This window comes from Hoplias malabaricus, chromosome 4 (assembly GCF_029633855.1).
Source record: "Hoplias malabaricus isolate fHopMal1 chromosome 4, fHopMal1.hap1, whole genome shotgun sequence".
Lineage (NCBI taxonomy): Eukaryota > Metazoa > Chordata > Actinopteri > Characiformes > Erythrinidae > Hoplias > Hoplias malabaricus.
This window is the reverse complement of record NC_089803.1, coordinates 39,807,506-39,826,277: the sequence shown is the minus strand read 5'-3', so window position 1 is coordinate 39,826,277 and position 18,772 is coordinate 39,807,506. Positions and strand designations below refer to the sequence as shown.

At 40.4% G+C, this 18,772-nt stretch overlaps 1 long non-coding RNA gene across 1 annotated transcript in view; it reads left to right on the top strand.

Moving 5' to 3' along the window:
• The window catches only part of LOC136695712 (uncharacterized), a 76,882-nt gene that overhangs the window by 12,395 nt on the left and 45,715 nt on the right, over positions 1-18,772 (top strand). The window contains exon 2 of the long non-coding RNA XR_010802339.1: positions 1,744-1,826. This is a non-coding gene — a long non-coding RNA (uncharacterized lncRNA). The remainder of the gene's footprint in view (positions 1-1,743; positions 1,827-18,772) is intronic.

The following is an 18,772-nucleotide window of genomic DNA, read 5'->3' as shown; positions in this document are numbered from 1 at the left end:
CCCAATACATTATCTTGACTGGATCAGTTAGACAAATACTCTCACTACTTGCACTACAGGACCTTCCCTCAAGAAAAAAAATCTTTCAAAAATACAGATAATTGCTGCTTAACTCCAAATATGCATAGTCCAAGCAAACAAACAATAAATGAAAATCAGGTGCAGGTGGTTAGTGGGAGGTTGGTGCCAGGAGCTGAAATGAACTCCTCGGGCTGGAAGAGTCACTAAAAAGTCAATGGACATTCTATGCATTTTGGATAAATATACCTCAAAACATCTTTCACGTTCTAGTATTGGTCCATTTACAAATACATGTAAACTCAGTTTTCTCCCTGTTTTGGACAAGGCTAGCTCTCTTCATTAACTCATGTGATCCAAGTTGGGAGGGTGAAGGCATGTACATCCTTCCCTCAGATATAAATGTAAAAAACAGACAGCACTTTTTAATTGTCACTGACACAGTGGCATTGCACAACTCAGCATGTTTGGAGGAGAACGCCAGCTCTGTTATGTTAGTTAACAGATTCATGTTTTGGCTAGAATTATGCTGAGTGCCTGGAGGTGGGTCATCCTATCGACTCTTGGAGAGCAAGGCTATTTATACTCTTGAACTCTGGTTCAGGCATCACCACAGACTATTGATTACAATTCTGTATGTGAAAAATAAGCATGAACTTTAAAAAGAGCTATTCCTTCAGCCTTGACTTAAAATTCAAGAAGTAGTGAATCACTGGGTTTCTATGAGCCGTCGGATGTATGAAAGAAACACAAGGTTAAATAGATAAGTGTGATCAGTAATGCAATCGTGTGCTTTAGGTTGGAGTGCCAAAATAATGGCTGAAGGCTGTAACTCAATAATTTAAAGAGGTTATAAGCTTTGGGTCCGGAGTGAAGATTCAATAAGTTCTATGAGATGGACAGAGAAAACAGATTAAAGAAGAATGAAGTCCATTTGGAAAATGAGTCCAGTTACCCAAGTGAAGTTAGTTTACCTATGAATAGCAGCCTTGTTATTTTAAGACTAAAGTGTAACAAATAACAAAAATAGTGAACAAGACTACAAAATAATAATCACACAGTGGAATTAATTATTGCATTAGTAGTTCCTTAGAGGTCTTTAAAGGTGAACTTCCCCAGATTTTAAACCTTGATAGCAGCAAACAAAGACAAGAATCAATGCTGGACTCACTTTGCTGAAATAGAGAACACAAAGTGAGGCTAAAAGGCTCTATAACAGGACTTGGAACACCTATAAGCGCTCTCCTGGGTCAATGACTTCTCTCCCTGCTGACGTGGTGTGATGATTCATTGGGAAGTACTGCTATCACTTTTCTAGCTCACTTTCCCCCTTAAATTCATTCTTCACTTGTTGCTGTGTGGCCTCTGGTGGACTGGGAGAGCGGATTTTCATGTTCCACCTTAAATGCTGTTGAAGATATTCACTGTTTTAATGCACAAGCCTCTTTTTTGGGATTTTTGGGAAGTCTGAGCGCATGGGATTAAACAAGTTGTTCTGATTTTGTACTGTTTCCTTCATAGATAGCAGGCACATCAGCATTGTCCCACCACCTAATCTGAGTCTCCCCAGTTACAAATTTTGACCCATATTTGCTAAGAGCACAAAGACAAAACCAGCATGGAGGATTGTGTGAAGTGGTGAAATATGGCAAAAATATTAACAGGCAAATAATAGAACATAGCAAAAATATAAAATCAATAATTTCTTCTCTTTGTGCCTCACAGATGAATGTCTCACATTTGGAGTAACTGGCTTATTCTCAACATGCACTAAAACTGGTCGGTCTGAAGAGGGATGTTTAGACAGGGTAAGAAAAGTGCTGTTTTGTTTGATCCTCATGGTATTTTGACCAAAGCATATCCCAGACGTTTCATTAAGCCCTCAGAGAACTGTGTTAACTTGTGGAAAAAGCAATATATGTGCCCTTTAAAAACAGGTTTAACAGGCAGAAAATCAGTCATTCTTTCATTCAGTGACACAATAAAAGAGCGATTCTCAGAGGCTGGCCTGCTAGGTAAACAAGGTAAAGAAGCAATGAAGGATGGATAAAGTTATGAAAAGCAATAAGAAAAGGTGGAAAATGTTCCAATTCTATAAAAAAAGAAGGGGGATATGAGGGTGAGAAATCATTTTAAAAAGTGGTATGGAAATTTAGGACAAAGCAATCGCTGGAACTTTCTCTTGCTTTAAAACTCCATTAATGATACAGTTAAGGATTTTTGTAGGAAATAGTAGAAAGAGAACAAAACAACAGTCAGTTGGCAGTCCAAATAAGACCCAGACAATATCTCGACACATTTCATGGATTCCAGTGTGAACAAATGACTAATGAATAATGATTATAGCACATAATTGGTTCACAAACATCATTGCCATTCTTGGTTTTTAATATCAGCCCCGCTACATCAGACTTTGCCACTGCATTTGTTGACTCAACCCTGTAGCACCTCTCTCTTACTCATAACACCATGACTCATCGAGCATGAGCTGTTGTGAAGACTCATGTCTCAGTGCTCGCACTTGGAGCATTATTTTATGAAAAGTTGACTTACAGCATGGTAATTTCAACAGAAACTCAAAGCATAGTCTTAGTAAAACTTTCTTGTCAGACCAGAAGTGCTGAAGAACTTTGTGATTCATGTTTGTCTAGATTTGTCTAAATATTACAGCCTTCTTGGGAATCATGATTTTGTCCTAGAGGTGTCACAAAGCTTGTGCTACAGTTGCAAACCATGGACTAGTTGGTGTGTGGAAATATGGTTATGATTCCATGATATATTTTAGGTTTTTGTTTAGGTTATTATCATTCTTCACTAAACCCTTTATTAAAATAATGCATGTCACAGTAACACCAAGCAATAAAACTTAGTCATAAATCTGCACTCCTTGCTGCTTATTGTGACCACTTTTTTTTGTAGAAAGATAAATTAGCAAACCACTCCTAAAATGGTAGATAATGGATGTGGCAATTCTGATGATGCTGTCCTGATGGAGTGGCTCATTTGTAAAGTGCACTCTTAAATATAGAGTGTTCTTCATTGGTTCAGTGGTTCAGTATATTGCATCATTAGGCCTATAAAGAAATTTGTATTGTAAAAGGGTTCTTTGCATTGTCAAATTATTGTTAAGGTTACTGAAGATTGTGTGGGATGGCACAGTGGTGCAGCAGGTAGAGGGATCTGGGGTTGGGGATTCGAGTCCCGGTCTGGGTGAACGTCTGTGAGGAGTTTGGTGTGTTCTCCCTGTGTCCATGTGGGTTAACTCCGGGTGTTCCAGTTTCCCCCCACAGTCCAAAAACACACGTTGGTAGGTGGAGTTGTGACTCAAAAGTGTCCATAAGTGTGAATGTGTGTGAGTGTGTGTCGCCCTGTGAAGGACTCATGCCCCCTTCAGGGTGTGTTCCTGCCTTGCACCCAGTGATTCCGGGTAGGCTCCGGTCCGGATCCACTGTGACCCCAAACTAGATAAGTAGTTACAGACAATGAATGAATTAAAATTGTGTTAGAAAGGTTCCTTCTATTGAAACAAGTGGACATTGTAACAATAGAGAAACACTTTTTGTCAAAATACCAAAATTATGACTTTCGATATGATACATGCCTAATTATCTCAATATCATTACGTAAACCATACCATCACAAAATCTGAAACATCAGGAAAAGTAATGTACTTTCTGTACAAGCTGAGGGTGGTCATCAAAATTGCTGATATGTTCTTGTGAAGTCTGACGCCACACATGGCATTTCACCATTTCTGGGTCCAGTCGCGCCTTTGGCCCTGTTAAATAAATAAAGGAACATAAAAGGAAGCGTATTTGTCTTTGGCAGCACTTTTTGCACATTGACAGCTCATTCTGATCTGTGTCAGCTGCCGTGCAGACCGACTGTGCTGCTCCATCTCTGGAACAGACGAGCCGTATTGAGGGAGCTGTGTCTCCTGGGGCTCCATCTCCGGGTGCAGAAAAAACATGGAGAGAGAGCTGTCTCTCCCGCTCACGGTCTGTCCCAGTGTTCTAACGAGTCGTGCTACCGGTGATTCTCTTCTATTAAAAGTAGCTAAGGTTTGTACAGAAAGTCGCTGGTGCTAGTCGGGTTTTTTGTTTTAGACCATTATTAAAAAAAAATAATAAAAAAAAGTTGCTACATAATACGATTTATGACACATTCTCAGTCGATTTTATTTTCAAAACTGAATCATTTTACCACGCACATGATATAATATGGAACTCATGTTTCTATATGAACCATTGCTTTACAAAAAGAACCCTTGAAAGACCCTTTTTACAGATTGTGCTATTACTATAATATCAATAGTAACTAGAGCCACTAGTGGCTATCTGCAGTTTCAAGCACTAACTGGCTTAATATGGCAGTCAAGTCAAATCTGAAAACTCCTGTACTATGACTTGATCGGGAGAGAATGTATTGACATTTATGGCTCTGACAAAATTGTTAAACATTGAGTCAAGTAGGTATGTGCAGTGTCAGATTATTTGTAATAGGTGACTGTGTTTGTGATGTGTGTTCTACAGTCTCTGAGGTGTGTTTGTTTCTGAGTGATGTGTGTGATGTCAGAGAGCCTTTGTGTGATGTATGTAATGTGTGAGCAGTGCTTTTAAAATCAGACAGATTCCTTCAGAATAGTAATATTGTATATTTCTATATACAATATATACTATAAACTTGTATATTACAGGTGCTGATCATAAAATTAGAATATCATGAAAAAGTTGATTTATTTCAGTAATTCCATTCAAATGGAATTAATAAACAATATTTAGTTTTGTAGTTCTATCTGGTGGTGAAAGAATTTACTACTGTAGCATAGTGTTGCTAAGCAGTTATAGTCTTTCAGGTTAGAAATGCCCATACAGAACTATTTAAGGTACTGACACTATGACACTATGGATATTTTCCTAACATGGACATATGTGGTATCAGCTGAATCCTAAAGACCTGACCTGTAATAATTATCAATAAAATGTTGAATCACTATGTGGCTTACAGGCCCCTCCCAATAATAGAGATCCAGCATGAATTCTGGAAATCACAAATGCACCTATAACTCAAAAACGATTTCCCCAAAAATTTCAAAACTGCACATGCTTGATCAGTATGAGGATCAGATGACATGATTAAATTGTGGTGCCACTGCAATCCTAGATGGCGCTATAACACAAAAAAGCCCATTTTATTCAGTTATTGTCCAATTGTAGCGCCCCCTTTTGGTGGATTGGAGTCATATTATACATGCTTCTTTAAAGAAAGGCCCTACATATGTATGTCAAATTTGTTCTGGACTGGGCTTAATTTGTTTGAGTTACAACTGAAAGAATGTTTAAAGCTACACACACATTGATTGATTGATATATTACAGCAACAGTTTGTCCAAATGTTGAACATTTTTTGATAATTATTGACATACAGACTCTGCAGATTCTAACAAGGTCAATTGTTTGGGAACAGAGCGAAATTCCACGGACTAGTTCGAAAAGATTCAATTTCAAACAACTGGTGATTGAGAAAATACGATGCATTTTTTGACAATACTTGCAATTACAAAGTTCTGAGGCCCTCTGCAGAGTATACAGAGAAGTAAACTGCGTGTCGATATGCTTAATTTTTGCTGAAATGTATCATATTTTCTTGATATAGCGCCCCCTAGTGGCTATCGTTACAAAATTTTTATGCACTTAGGAAGTGCCATCAAGGACATACCATTCAAATACCATGATGATTGGACCTTGTTAAGGTTGTCAAACAGCTGCTGATGACGATTACAATTTTGCCTGAACCAAATTGTCCTTAATTTTACACTTATAGCCTTGCCCACCGAAGCAGCATGCCTTGCCTTGCAGATGCTGAGATATAAACTTGTAGCATTTACAGCGCCCCCTATATAAATATTGACTCCTCCTTTGACATGCTACCTCAGAATCATATCCATCCATCCATCCATTATCTGTAACCGCTTATCCAATTTAGGGTCGCGGGGGGTCCAGAGCCTACCTGGAATCATCGGGCGCAAGGCGGGAATACACCCTGGAGGGGACGCCAGTCCTTCACAGGGCAACACAGACACACACACTCACTCACACACTCACACCTAAGGACACTTTCGAGTCGCCAATCCACCTACCAACGTGTGTTTTTGGACTGTGGGAGGAAACCGGAGCACCCGGAGGAAGAATCATATCTGGAAGTGGAATATAAAATTTGAACATATTTGAGTAAAGTATGAAATTGTTATGAATTTGTAAGTAAAACATACGATAAGCCGAAGAGGTTCATTTGCATATATCGGCCATATTGAATAGAAATTGAAACTTTTTTTTTTGATAATTATTAACCATCAGACTCCTGCGAACATTTTGGCACCAAGCTCAAGAGAATTGGACAAAAATCACCGGACTAGTTCGCAAAAGTAGGTTTTGCAAATTATGCAAATTAGCGTGATAATAACCTGGGAAAAATGAAATTTTGACTCACCCGTTTTTGATTTGTCAGGACCCAAGGAATCAGAGGAAAAAAGGATTTTGTCTCTACGCCTCACGGTGTAGGAGATATGAACCTAAACGCGTTTCACTTCGCTATGGCGCCACCATTAGGCCAATCAGTGTAATATTTGTTGTCCTGCGAGATGCACACAAACTACATCAACCCTCCAAGTGGGGAGTCTGTACGACCTACGGTCTCTTCCGCACAATGACATTTACAGGAGAAAAAGTATAAAAAGAAAAACCGTAACGAAAACAATAGGGTTCTACGCACTGAGTGCTTGAACCTTAAATAATAAAAAGTGATTTTCAGTGACACCTCTCCCCTTCCATCCATCAGCTGGAAGCTCTAGTGTCTCAAGTAGAGCACGTTAGTAATGACGTCCAGTCTTTTGACTCTTGACAGTACATTTTGCAATCCTACATATTTTTGTTAGCACATTTTCTGTGAATTCCACTGACTGCAAATCTCTGCAACATAGAACGTCACATTATCACATCTTAGAGCTTAAAAGCACCTCTCAGCCTTGAAGTCTGTAATTTCAGACATCAGCAAATCTGCCACCTCAAACATTTTCAGTTACTCTTCAGCCGTCATCCTGTTCAGAATGATAACGCCAGCCATCCAATGTGTTTGTGTGTGAATACAAATATTGTGTGCGTGTGTCACAAACCAGTGGAAGATGTTGAGGAGAATACAAACAACAGCTTGCGGATGAATCGCAATGGAAGAGTCAACAGAACCTTATCCTGTCCCTGTTGCTTATCGAAGACGCTTATCTACATGTGCTGTGGAGGATTTACAAAATCCTGACAATACTTTTTTCATCTTCTATTTTGTTGTAATATTTGGAGCTTGTTCATGTGTTCTGGTGCATTCCTGGATGGAATAAGTTTTCCCCACATTTTCTTTTTAGGTTTAAAAAAAAACAGTGTCAAATTCCAGTCTTTGGAAACAGCAAACTTATTTAAAGGAGCTTTGTTTTTTATTTTTTTATTCAATGTGCTGTAACTTTACATCTTAATTTTGTAAATACATTTTTCATTTCATTTTTTATTCAGTGCTGGTTTTCCTCACTTGCCAGTTCTCCCCAATCAAAAAAATGTTACCAGTCTGGGAGGATGAAGAATAGCAACAACAAGACATTATAAAACATAAATAATACATTTGACTAAAGGAACACCACAGATATTTGTAACACTTGTGTGCAGACAATTTATGATTACACTATTTTATAATCGCCAACAAGTGTGCTTCAATTCATTTGCTATGATTTAAAGAGAAAGTGCTTTTAACTCACATGTTTTTTTTTTTTTTTTTGGGAAGTTTAGTTTTTCCATAAAGTTTAGTTACACTGACTTCTAAGTAATTCTGAAATGTATATTTATATGATTTTTCTTACACTGAACTATTTATATGTAAAATTAATTTGCATATTTTAAATTAATAAACAGTATTCATCTGCCATTGCATGAAAAAGTTTCAGAGCTTTTATAACTTTTGAAACAGAACTATATAAATACTCAAAGAAAAAATCAACAGCAACCCCCTGATTTCATCTGGCAAGTCATGCAAATACAAATCAAATACAAATCTTGGACGAGGTCTTGTTAATACAAATCCTTACCCATGGCTGTGTTGTTGTCATTAGCATTTAGCAGGCATTGGTTGTCAGGATAATGATGGACGAATGGATGGACAGAGAGGAGACAGACACATGTCTGACCAAGCCAGTGTTCATCAGTGAAAGGGTCACTGTCAGACTGCATGAGGTCCTGGCATTTCAAGCCTCACATCACTTAAAAAGGACTGGTTGAGCTAACACAAGACCAGGCTTTGTTCACTGCCCTTTACTTCTAACTTGAGTCCAGACATGGAGCTACTGTTACTTATACGCCCATAACTGGAACTGATCTAAACCTTTTCTCCTTTGCTTTGTTAGCTGAACCTCTCTGCACTATTCTGTAATGTCTAATTGACACCAGTGTCCCAGTCTAAAGAGGTTGTTAATGGGTCATTAAATTGAGGGCAAATGAAACACACTCGAGTGCATAGTGTCAGTAGAATTATTCCCTATTGAAGCAAGGAATTACAATTAAAGTCTCAAAGATTCCTGGCTTATATTCAGAGAAGTTAAAAGAAATCATTTAACTGTTGTAGCCAATCATGCTGTAAAGAAAAGCACCAAAATCACGTACAAATACGTGTACCTATATTTTTTTCAGCTTATTTTTCTACATTATTTAAACCCAAGCGATGCCCTTTGCATTGTGGGGAATATTCATCTTGGGCGGCACGGTGGCGCAGCAGGTGGTGTCGCAGTCACACAGCTCCAGGGGCCTGGAGGTTGTGGGTTCAATTCTCGCTCCGGGTGACTGTCTGTGAGCTGTTGTTGGTGTGTTCTCCGTGTCCACGTGGGTTTGCTCCGGTTTCCTCCCACAGTCCAAAAACACATGTTGATAGGTGGATTGGCGACGTGAATGTGTGTTGCCCTGTGAAGGACTGGTGCCCCCTCCAGGGTGTATTCTTGCCTTGCGCCCAATGATTCCAGGTAGGCTCTGGACCCACTGCGACCCTGAATTGGATAAGCGGTTACAGATAATGAATGAATGATAGATTCAACTTTATTGTCATTGTGCAGAGTACAAGTACAGGGCCAATGAAATGTAGTTAGCATCTAACCATAAGTGCAATATATAGCATTATTTACATAATTTACATAAAGTGCAGTTGTGATTATTTACATAAAGTGCAGTTGTGATATAACATTGTGATTATGGAAGCTGTAACCATATATACATATTGAAATTTAAAACATGTAAACAAAGTAACATTGTGTAGATGATGCATCATGTACTGAAGGAAATGCAACTTAACAGAAGGTGCAGTGAAATTATTGTGCAATGTTTATTAAAAGTGTCTGAATAGTGTTCATCAGGACAACAGCCTCAGGAAAAAAAACTTTTACGAAGCCTGCGGGAACGGAGGCTCCTGTAAGGTCTGCCAGATGGTAAAAGGCTGAAAAGTCCATGATTTGGCTGGGTGACGTCCTTGACGATATTTCTTGCCCTGCCCAGGCAGCATTTGCGGTAGATGTCCTCGATGGTAGGTAATTCGGTGCCTATGATGCTCTGTGCTGTTTTTACCACCCGCTGGAGAGTTTTGCAGTCTGTAACACAGCAACTGCCGTACCATACAGAGATGCAGTTGGTAAGTATGCTCTCGATGGTACAGCGGTGAGCTTTCTTCAGACTCAGAAGAAAATAGAGGCGCTGCTGCGACTTTTTGATGAGGACGGAGGAGTTCAAGGACCAGGTGAGATCACTGGAAATGTGGAGACCAAGGAACTTGAAACTGGACACCTGATCCACTACAGTTCCATTGATGTAAATGGGGGTCTGAGCTTGGTTCCTAGTCCGTCTGAAGTCCATGATGATCTCCTTAGTCTTGAACGTGTTTAGTGCCAGGTTATTGTTGTGGCACCATAAAGACAGATGTTGCACTTCATCCCGGTAGGCCATTTCATTATTGTCTGTAATCAAGCCTATCACCGTGGTGTCATCTGCAAATTTGACAATGGTGTTTGAACCATAGGAAGATACACAGGCATGGGTGAAGAGAGAGTACAGAATCAGGCTCAAAACACAGCCTTGTGGAACGCCAGTGTTCAAGGTGATGTTTGATGAATGAAGGTTGCCTAATTTAACAGATTGGGGTCTGTTAGACAGGAAGTCTAAAATCCAGTGGCAGAGTGACGTGCTGATGCCCAGATGGTTGAGTTTGGATATCAGCATAGACGGAATCACTGTGTTGAAAGAAGAACTAAAATCGATGAACAGCATTCTCACATATGAGTTCTGACAGTCCAGGTGGGTTAGTGCAGTCTGTAGTGCTGTTGAGATACCGTCCTCAGTGGATCTGTTGCTACGATAAGCCAACTGGTGTGGGTCCAGCATAGCAGGCAGGCAGGACTTCAGTTGAGAAAGAACTAGTCTTCCAAAGCACTTGGACATTATTGGGGTGAGTGCAACAGGTCGAAAGTCATTTAAGTCTGAAGCAGTAGAGTGCTTAGGCACTGGCACAATGGTGGCAGACTTAAAGATGAATGGTACAGCTGCCTGGGCAAGCCAAACATTAAAGATGTGAGTGAAGACACCCGCGAGTTCCACAGCACAAGCTCTTAGCACACGACGTCTGTTAGACATATTCATGACTAACAGACAAATAAAAAAAGCCCCTCTTTACATTAACATACCTTACATGAATACCTAACCCCTGACTCCTCCCTAGGCATCAGGGATGGCTGCCTGCTGCTCCAGGTATGTGTTTGCTACCCTTAGTGCACTAGTGTCTGTGTTCACTGCTATGCATGGGTTAAATGCCGAAGACATATTTCATTATATTTTAAGGTGTCATCTGCAAATTTGACAATGGTGTTTGAACCATAGGAAGATACACAGGCATGGGTGAAGAGAGAGTACAGAATCAGGCTCAAAACACAGCCTTGTGGAACGCCAGTGTTCAAGGTGATGTTTGATGAATGAAGGTTGCCTAATTTAACAGATTGGGGTCTGTTAGACAGGAAGTCTAAAATCCAGTGGCAGAGTGACGTGCTGATGCCCAGATGGTTGAGTTTGGATATCAGCATAGACGGAATCACTGTGTTGAAAGAAGAACTAAAATCGATGAACAGCATTCTCACATATGAGTTCTGACAGTCCAGGTGGGTTAGTGCAGTCTGTAGTGCTGTTGAGATACCGTCCTCAGTGGATCTGTTGCTACGATAAGCCAACTGGTGTGGGTCCAGCATAGCAGGCAGGCAGGACTTCAGTTGAGAAAGAACTAGTCTTCCAAAGCACTTGGACATTATTGGGGTGAGTGCAACAGGTCGAAAGTCATTTAAGTCTGAAGCAGTAGAGTGCTTAGGCACTGGCACAATGGTGGCAGACTTAAAGATGAATGGTACAGCTGCCTGGGCAAGCCAAACATTAAAGATGTGAGTGAAGACACCCGCGAGTTCCACAGCACAAGCTCTTAGCACACGACGTCTGTTAGACATATTCATGACTAACAGACAAATAAAAAAAGCCCCTCTTTACATTAACATACCTTACATGAATACCTAACCCCTGACTCCTCCCTAGGCATCAGGGATGGCTGCCTGCTGCTCCAGGTATGTGTTTGCTACCCTTAGTGCACTAGTGTCTGTGTTCACTGCTATGCATGGGTTAAATGCCGAAGACATATTTCATTATATTTTAAGGTGTCATCTGCAAATTTGACAATGGTGTTTGAACCATAGGAAGATACACAGGCATGGGTGAAGAGAGAGTACAGAATCAGGCTCAAAACACAGCCTTGTGGAACGCCAGTGTTCAAGGTGATGTTTGATGAATGAAGGTTGCCTAATTTAACAGATTGGGGTCTGTTAGACAGGAAGTCTAAAATCCAGTGGCAGAGTGACGTGCTGATGCCCAGATGGTTGAGTTTGGATATCAGCATAGACGGAATCACTGTGTTGAAAGAAGAACTAAAATCGATGAACAGCATTCTCACATATGAGTTCTGACAGTCCAGGTGGGTTAGTGCAGTCTGTAGTGCTGTTGAGATACCGTCCTCAGTGGATCTGTTGCTACGATAAGCCAACTGGTGTGGGTCCAGCATAGCAGGCAGGCAGGACTTCAGTTGAGAAAGAACTAGTCTTCCAAAGCACTTGGACATTATTGGGGTGAGTGCAACAGGTCGAAAGTCATTTAAGTCTGAAGCAGTAGAGTGCTTAGGCACTGGCACAATGGTGGCAGACTTAAAGATGAATGGTACAGCTGCCTGGGCAAGCCAAACATTAAAGATGTGAGTGAAGACACCCGCGAGTTCCACAGCACAAGCTCTTAGCACACGACGTCTGTTAGACATATTCATGACTAACAGACAAATAAAAAAAGCCCCTCTTTACATTAACATACCTTACATGAATACCTAACCCCTGACTCCTCCCTAGGCATCAGGGATGGCTGCCTGCTGCTCCAGGTATGTGTTTGCTACCCTTAGTGCACTAGTGTCTGTGTTCACTGCTATGCATGGGTTAAATGCCGAAGACATATTTCATTATATTTTAAGGTGTCATCTGCAAATTTGACAATGGTGTTTGAACCATAGGAAGATACACAGGCATGGGTGAAGAGAGAGTACAGAATCAGGCTCAAAACACAGCCTTGTGGAACGCCAGTGTTCAAGGTGATGTTTGATGAATGAAGGTTGCCTAATTTAACAGATTGGGGTCTGTTAGACAGGAAGTCTAAAATCCAGTGGCAGAGTGACGTGCTGATGCCCAGATGGTTGAGTTTGGATATCAGCATAGACGGAATCACTGTGTTGAAAGAAGAACTAAAATCGATGAACAGCATTCTCACATATGAGTTCTGACAGTCCAGGTGGGTTAGTGCAGTCTGTAGTGCTGTTGAGATACCGTCCTCAGTGGATCTGTTGCTACGATAAGCCAACTGGTGTGGGTCCAGCATAGCAGGCAGGCAGGACTTCAGTTGAGAAAGAACTAGTCTTCCAAAGCACTTGGACATTATTGGGGTGAGTGCAACAGGTCGAAAGTCATTTAAGTCTGAAGCAGTAGAGTGCTTAGGCACTGGCACAATGGTGGCAGACTTAAAGATGAATGGTACAGCTGCCTGGGCAAGCCAAACATTAATATAACACATATTTTGTTCAATGACCAGTAATTGAACATAAACATATGAATAGTATAAATAATAGAATAATGTTTTACTTAAAACTGGCAATGTACTCAATTTATGCATATTATGTGTTATAGTATTGTTAAAGGTTTCTTTTATTTCTCTCCTTTTGACAAAGTATGTGTGAGTAGAGGGAGCACCTTGGGTTAGAGTAGATTGAATGAGGGAGACCTTTATACTGTACAATAATACTAAAGTCTCCAATAAACTCTATTTATTAATGAAGTTCAGTATAATCTTAATAACAGATGCAAAGTGCCAGATTACCAGCCAAGAGCTCTGACAACCACCAAACTGTAGCTTAGCTTGGTGCTTGGTGCATGCTTGCATCATGTTGGCGTATGCCTGGAACTTCTCTGGCTTTCCACAGTTGAACACGTTGACCCAAGGCTATGTCATGTGGATCCAGCCTAGACTTTCTGTATGTTTGCCCATGGTTACTGGTCAATGCAATACTTGTTTTCTCTTTGTGTTTCATTTCTTCTCTTTCCAAGTAGGGCATCCAGGTGAATATCCTGTTTCAGTGCTGTTTCTTCTGCACTGATGCTTGTTCTTGCTCTTGTGATGCCCCCTGGTCTGGGTCTTCCATGTTGTTTGTTGATGCGTCTCATATGAGACTGTGGCAGAGAGAGGCTTCTGCGAAAGAGTGGCAGAATACCATGAGTCATACCATCCTCTGATATAACAGCCTTTTTGCTTGTAAGAGTAAAGAACATTAAGCTGACACGAATAAAAGGCTGAATAATGAAAACAGATACACTTCACTGTGTTATTTGCCCCTTGGAGGTCAGTGCTGATAAGTGGACCTATGCTGAAATAAGTCACATGACTTTAGTTGTACATGGATAAGAGTGACTAATGTTTTTTTGTAAACCATTCTTGCCCTACATTTTATGGCTGCTTTTGCTCTGATGTTTTTGCTCAGATCGTATTTGGGTTCATGGACGATTCACAATCATAAAGGTAATGGTATGTTAATGCATGTCACCTCCTTCAACAACAAAAACACAGACATGTTAGACAGACGAAATGCTACATTATAACTGGGAAAAAACTGACATTTTTTTTTACATAAAAACTGACAGCAGGCTTTAACTGCTGCATCAGGAAATTGGCAGGATCTCAAATGTCTCCCTCCACCCAATGTAGTGAACACTGTCTGCCATAAAATAATGGTTTCTGCACTCACGTAGTGCATCATATGCCAAAAAATAAATCTGTTTATAATCGGCTATAGGCTTAACACCTTCCAGTTAAACTAGTGCCCTCTTTGTGTAGTTGTGGATTTATAATCTGTGAAGTGCACTATGCAGGGAATATGGTGATATTTGGCATGTAGCTAGAGCCTTTCCTCCGTTTTGTGCTGCACTGCTGACACATTTAGGTACATGCATACAGGTGAAAAGAAGCAAGAAATTGGATAAATATCTGATCTAGGACCACGTATGAAATTTATGAAAATCAGATTTGACAAAATCGCATCTGACATGTACAAACAGCCCAGAAAAGATCAGATCTGGGGCACATTATTGGGGCATGAGATTTGAGCCACTTCAGCCTGGTAATGTGAACCGCATTTATGACCCATGATTATTAAAACTGCCTTGAAACAAGGGCAAGTTTGTCAGTGTCATCTCCTGGGATGGTCACCACATTTATTGTGGTGGGCTAGAGCAGTGGAACTTAATTCTCTGGAGATATGATTGCAAATCAGTTCCTGTAGTGTGTGTGTTTGTGTTTGTTTGTTTGTTTGTTTTGGTCCAGAATTAATCATACAATATCTGCAGCCAACCTCATTAGGGATTCAAACACTCAAATTATACACAACGAGCCATTGTTTTTCACTGGCTGGTGAATCCTTCTCAACACTGCACTCTAACTGCCTGTGCACTTAGTCACTTAGTTTCCACTTTATTAGACTCCATAAATGACCTTGTAGATGTAAAGTTAGAAATCGTAACACATTGTTTTCTTTGCATATGATGTGCATATTGAAACCAAGTTTGTTCAGGGTATTAATTTTTTCATTGAGACATGAGAATAATAAGTTCCTTCAAGCTGGTGTGAGGTATGTATCAGTTCCTGTATGTGTGTTGCTGTGAAACGTGTTCCTGGTGTGTGTGTGTGTGTGTGTGTGTGTGTGTGTGTGTGTGTGTGTGTGTGTGTGTGTGTGTGTGCGTGCAGTGAGCATATCCCTGGAGTCCACTCTCATTAATTACTGCAGATAACCCTTGTGAGCCTTCCGTCCAGCCCACAGGCCTGCTGTTATCTTTCTGGAACACTGCACGTGTGTGATTGCAGTGTGAGCGCATGTTTGTTTAGCTGTGTCTCACGGCATTAGCGAGACACGACAGGTGCTTCCGCCGTGAAGGAGTGAGCATTCTGTGATCCGGAGCACTAATCTGATTTAGCGCGGCTAGCCGGCACAGAGTATGACTGTCAGTGGCGCCTGTGGAGGACACACATCACACACAGGAGGAGAGATACACACTGAGACTCCAACCTCACGCCATCTGCAGCAATGAGAGGCAAGCTGCATTCTCTCTGTGACTGTCATTTTCAGGTGCTAGCAGTGAGTGGATTCAACAGCCTGGCATCACTGTGAATGGCTACAGGCCTTGAATCCATCTAGGTAACAGAGTACTGTCTTTGAGAATGCCACCATACACTGCACACACAGAGTATAATGGTAAGGGCTCAAAACCCAGGGCACAAGGAATGAAGCCCTCATTGCTTAGCCCCAATTCCACATGCTGTTCCATTTAATTGTGCAGAACATGGACACACATCCATCCTAACTACTCAGGGGAGAGATTTTAATGAGTTGCAGTCCCCCTGATGTGGTTAGAACTGATGTGCTAGGAGTGTGGGCATTCAGCAGCCCACATCACTATGAATGGCAATAGAATTTGAATCTCACTTGTAAAACTGTATTATTAGTAAGAGTTAGGACTGTCAATTGATTAAAAAAAATTGTCCATTCTTAAGTTTTTAATGAAGGATATTTAAATATAAATAAACAATACAAAACAATTTATATTAACATTAGTAGTGTCTATTGATTAAAAATGTAATCACCAAAATAAAGTTAAAATGCAAGGGTCACCAACCCTTTTTTTGGAGGGAGTTGAATATGTAGTATGATATGAATGACACACTGGTGAAAGGAAACCATTATTTTTTTTTTACTTAATAATATCTCAGATTAGTTTTGATAATTTTTGAATAATTTCTCTCAAGTTTCTCTCTCTATCTGTGTGTGTGCACATTTGAGAGAGCTAGATTGAGAGATAAAGGTGACAGTTACGTAATGCATATTTCTGCAAAAATAAATGTTAATCTACCTTCTGAACTCAATAGTTGCAACAATGGGTTTACAGAACTAGGTAAAACCACTTATGTCACTAGAGATTGAATTATGTACAAGACTGAAACAAACTCTGGAGGGGACGCCGATCCATCGCATGGTGACAGACTCGCACATTCACTCACACACTCACACTTACATTCTTAAAAATAAAGGTGCTACCAAAGGTTCTTTGAGTGATGCCATAGGACGACCACTTTTGTTTCCATAAAGAACCATTTTTGCTAATTTGTTTAAATCTATCTATCTATCTATCTATCTATCTATCTATCTATCTATCTATCTATCTATCAAGGACGCTTTACAATCCACACTGCTCAGAACACTCAATCCACACACCGGCGAGAAGCTGCAGGCAAGCGTACTCTCGATCCGGAACAACCGTCCACCTGGAGGACTGCATCGGGCACTAGGGCTTCACCCAGGACAGAGTGCCAATCCATATCTAGGCACACACACATTCACTCACACATACAGACATTCATTCACATACACACTCATTCACTCACACAGCAGGACAGTTATTAGACAGAAGCCAATTCACCTACCCTGAAAATGGTTAAAGAACCTTAAGATCAAGTGATGGATTTTAAAACCTTTAAAAGGTTCTGCACACTCAAACATTCATTCATTCATTATCTGTAACCGCGGGGGGTCCAGAGCCTACCTGGAATCATTGGGCGCAAGGCGGGAATACACCCTGGAGGGGGCGCCAGTACATTCAAACATCGCTTAAACAAACATGGTTCTTTATGGAAACAAAAGTGCTTGAACTGTGTTAACACCTTAATGCATTAATTTTGACAGCATTAGTAACAATGCATGAATAGAACAGTGCTTCTTGAAAAATATACCATCATGTTGGAGAGTGTTCTCTTTCAAACATGTCCTATAACACCGTGTTAGCTGCAGTTCAAGCAGATGCAAAGAGGGACTTCATGTGTCTCTAATGAAGCATGATACTGTATGATCTAGAGCTGGAGTTCCCAGTCTCTGATGGTATAGTGGTATGGGTGAAATGAACCCTTTATTGCTTTGTTCTGATTTGATTGCGTTCTGGCATAAGAACATTACTAAGGTCAGGTCCTGGATGAGGAAATTGGATGATCAGTTCTCAGTCACAAACAACACTTCTACTGAATGTAGCTCCATCACTGGGGGATTACTCTATATTACTCTATCTGATATTTGGGGAAATGTTCTCAGTGTTGCCATGACACTGTTGTTCTGGTATAAGTGGATCAGACACAGCACTGCACCTGGAATTTTTAAACACTGTGTCCACTCACAGCTCACTCTGTTAGACACACATTCATCAGTGGTCCACCTTGTAGATGTAAAGACAGTAGCTCATTTGTTGCTGCACAGTTTGTGTTGATCATCCTCTAGTCCTTCATCAGTGAACACAGGAAGTTGTTGGCTGGATGTTTTTGGTTGGTGGACTATTCCTAGACCAGCAGTCACACTGTGGGCTTTAAAAACTCCAGCAGTACTACTGTGTCACTCTTAAAAAGATCCATCGTCCAAGTAATTCTCGAAAAAAAGTGGGGGTCCTGGACACTGAAGAACAGGGTGCAAGGGGGCCAACAAGTATGCAGTGCAACAGGTAGACTATTGTAGAACTATAAAAGGCAGATGAAATAGGAAATGTGTGCAGTAACAAAGAGGACCTGTTACATAGACCAAGGTACTCTGTGTGCTTATTATAAATGTTTATATAATACAATTTTAAGTGTGCTGCCAGGACATTATATTGCATACATTTAAAGAGCTTCATATATATATACTTCACTTTAATTGCCTTTAATTCTTTTTATGTCTGCCTTGTTTTGGTACAGTATGACTGTTGGTTTCTATTATCATAAATATTCTCTTTTGATATGCAGACACACTTTAATGAAACATTTGGTATAAAACTATATTCCCCAACTGCTATTAAAAAAGTGACTGAAGTGCATTTTGCTTTTATTTTAAACACTTTGATTTATCCTGCCTTTGAACCAATAATTTTTAGAAGAAATACATGGTCATTCTAATTACTTGGACGAGTAGTTGAATCTTTGCAAATACATGTTTTGATGTCCATCTATCCATCCATTATCCGCTTATCCAATTCAGGGTCATGGTGGGTCCAGAGCCTACC